The sequence below is a fragment of the Frankliniella occidentalis genome, unplaced genomic scaffold (assembly GCF_000697945.3).
Source record: "Frankliniella occidentalis isolate FOCC.00 unplaced genomic scaffold, Focc_3.1 Scaffold344, whole genome shotgun sequence".
Taxonomy (NCBI): Eukaryota; Metazoa; Arthropoda; class Insecta; order Thysanoptera; family Thripidae; genus Frankliniella; species Frankliniella occidentalis.
In genome coordinates this window covers 197,157-200,380 of record NW_026267467.1, presented here as the reverse complement: position 1 = coordinate 200,380, position 3,224 = coordinate 197,157, and the positions used below count along the sequence as shown (strand labels likewise).

The 3,224-nt window shown below is 42.9% G+C and overlaps 1 long non-coding RNA gene across 1 annotated transcript; it reads left to right on the top strand.

The window, feature by feature from the left end:
• The first annotated feature begins 422 nt into the window (after positions 1 to 422).
• Positions 423 to 1,438, top strand: LOC127751102 (uncharacterized). The gene is made up of 5 exons (XR_008011977.1): positions 423 to 734; positions 815 to 916; positions 1,016 to 1,088; positions 1,172 to 1,233; positions 1,330 to 1,438. It is a non-coding gene; the product is annotated as an uncharacterized LOC127751102 (long non-coding RNA).
• The last annotated feature ends 1,786 nt before the right edge of the window (positions 1,439 to 3,224 follow it).

Below are 3,224 nucleotides of genomic sequence, written 5' to 3'. Positions count from 1 at the left end.
ACCATTATAAACTTATGTAAAAGCACCAATAACAGTTGTTTTTAGAATAGGACCATATCCAGTCAAAAATATACTGCTGGAAACTATTTGAGATTTGATAAATAATCTACCACAAAAGTGTAATGCCAGTAGGCAGTAAACTTGGGGCATAGCTTAAGAAAATATCCCTTTCCAGTAAACTTCTCAACATGAGCTGTTTTAAAGTAACATGTCTAAATAACATGTCTAACCAACATGAAATTTAAACAGGGAAAGAAACAATTTATTTTGAATGTTCGCGGTGCTTCTGGCGTTCGAGGCACTGTTGCCAACCAGCAGTATTATTTCAAACATCATTTAGTAGTGAATTGGTACCCTGACAGGTTTGTTTAGAGTACTGTCCTTAGTTAAATATTTGATAAAATCCGAAGGGAATGTTTCATTCCAAGTTATTGACTCAAGAACTGAAAAAAGGTTACACTACTTTACTTTCCTGAAGAGTGGCTCGGCTGCAGCTCATTTTCGTTGCTGTTGTTTACAAGCACCGCGCCTCTCGGAGTGGAAACATAGTAGCCGGGTACAATAATCTTATTTTATTGTACATTTATGGTTATACGACTCTTTCTAGTTTAAAATAGTGTTCCTACAGTTAACTAAATGGTTCAAGAGCAAACCACCATGCTCGTTGAGCGCGAATTGCAGCACAAACGAGTACAAACCATTTGGCCTGTTCACGGGACGAAAACATAACCTCAGTAAGTTTGCCTTTCCTACATTCCCCATTTCCTTACTATCAAGTACATTTTTTCTAACACTTTTTCTCCACGCATTACAGGAAGCCGTGTATTTTACCACCAAAATATGGATGTTTTGAACATATAAATTATTCCATGGCTTTTCTACACTAAGTGCCTCTGCATAGTGCTATTTCAGTTTTGTAAGTAACCTGCTGTATTTGAATTCAAACTGTACCTTTAGGTGTGAGTTCATCCCCTGAAAACGCTTTTTCTTAGCAATGCATTTGCTCTATTTTCAGTCCTATTTTGTTTTGCGGATCAACAACTACATTGCTTCAAATATTGAATATTCTGAAAACTATATAAGGCAAGGTAAGCTAGTATGTTATATCTTTATGTCCATACCTTTACCTTCAAATTATTAATACAGATGTTTTCTTTCTCCCTTCTATTAGCACATAATGGGAAGTGATTTTCAAGACGATGCAAGTAGATGAAGACAAACAGCAGTAGTACCGTAAGTACAGTTTAGAATTCTGCTCTTTCCTATAGTCTCGCATTAATCTTTTAAAGATTTTATTGAACTAACTGTTGGTTTTTTGTTTTGTTTCAGGGACATTTTACTACTTAAAAGTTCTGAATCATCTCACCTTATTCAATTTTAATCTAAAGTGCAAGACAATAATCAGCCGTTATGTCTAATAAAAAAAGATCAAATAATAGATTTGCTTGTGTTAATTTGAAGGGCCTTTTTTCTGGTGAATGAGGTGGGGCTTGAGCAAAGGTTCCCACCACTTCCCTGACGCCTCGTTGTCACTTCGTGAACACCTCGCATATATACTTCCTTGACACTTCCTTCACACTTAGATAACACTTCGTTGCCACTTCGTTGAAGCTTCCTTTTGACACTTCGTTGACACTTCGTAGTGCCAATTGCAGCTTCGATAACACTTCGTTTCAACACTTCCCTGACACTTCGTTGCCACTTTGTTGACACTTCATTTTTGTCAGGGATATCGCGAAGCCTGTTACGCGAGACGTGGTCTGGCGTACATCTACCTAGTACAATGTGACTTACGTTTTCTTGTTCCCTGTATCTTCTACATTTCAGGTTTACCAGAACGTTTAATAGGGTATATCACGTGACGCAAACCGGATCCAAAGAAACAAGAGTTCTTCCTGAACTCTTTCCTCCTGGGCGTTCATTGGCCGATGCCGACGAAGCAATCGGACCCGACACTAGGGGTCGACCGCGCTTGAGGTTTGAGAAGCTGAACAAACGAGCTTTCGGGCCGGCTGTCGCTTGAGCTACGCCTGGCCACGCCGGGCTAGAGCGCTGCTGCAGGGAGGGGGAAGCCAGCGGTGCCGGGCCTGCTCGAGCTCGGACCCGAGCGAACGCACAGAGCCGAGCCCGAACGAGCCTGGCCGAGCCAGAAAGCCCGAATGACCGGGAGGGGAGTAAAGTGAAGTGTTGCGAAATGTTTAGCTGAGCGACGTAGCAGGAGAGTGGGGGCGCTGGCATGAGGTACATCCCCACGGTTTCATCAGATTAACTGGTGGCAGTACCTTAGATATTAATATTGGATCTTTACGGCATTATTTCACAAACCTTTGACGTTACAAATTTGATGTGAACTTAAATTGTAGTACTAAATGTTAAAAGAAATGTCATGGATTGTTCGGTAAACGGTATACTGAGCGACTCCCTGCATAGAGCGACTTTTACGCCAAAGCCTTTTGCAACAAAATTCGATCTGCAAAATGTGACCTCATAACCCTTCACCTACTCTCACCAGTCGTTGATAGGTGAGAGGAAGGGGGGGGGGGATATTAACGGGGCGGAATGACGTCACAATTTGCAGATCGGATTTTGTTGCACGGGCAGTCGCTTTTTAGCCATGGATTCTCACCCGTCCCCTTCCTCTAGCCACACGGCCGGCGTGATTTGATGTGCATCAGCTACTCCACTCCACCCCGCCGCACGCCGTCGTGCAAGCTCGAGCCTACACGAGCCCGAATCGGCCCGATGAGCTCGACGTGCTCGCTGGGCCAGGGCTCGGCTCGGCTCGTGCGAACGTTTCGAGCCGAGCCCAGGCTCGACCCGAAACCGCTCGGGCTTCAGATCTCGGCAAAAGCTTGCGCGTTCGGCTTCTCTAGCTTGCGGGCAGTTCATCAACTTCGTCGGTGTCAGCCAATCAGAGCAAGGGAGGAAAGAGTTGAGGAAGACCAATTTTAGAAATTGAAATATATCAAATTAAACAATGTCAATGGCAAACATACTTTTTGTTAATGCTGCCGAAAACAATCAATGATCTGATGGCTTAAAATCAAGATCAGAAAGCAAGGTGAAATTTTTTTTTATATCCTTTATGCTATTTTTAATTGAAACCGCCTTCACCGCCATAGTTGACAACTTCTGTTCAAAGTGGCTACTAAAAGCAGTACTCATTTGCTTAAGTAGCTTGTCGGTGTCTTCTATTTCTTTTTCGAGGAGCTTCACGTCTTCAA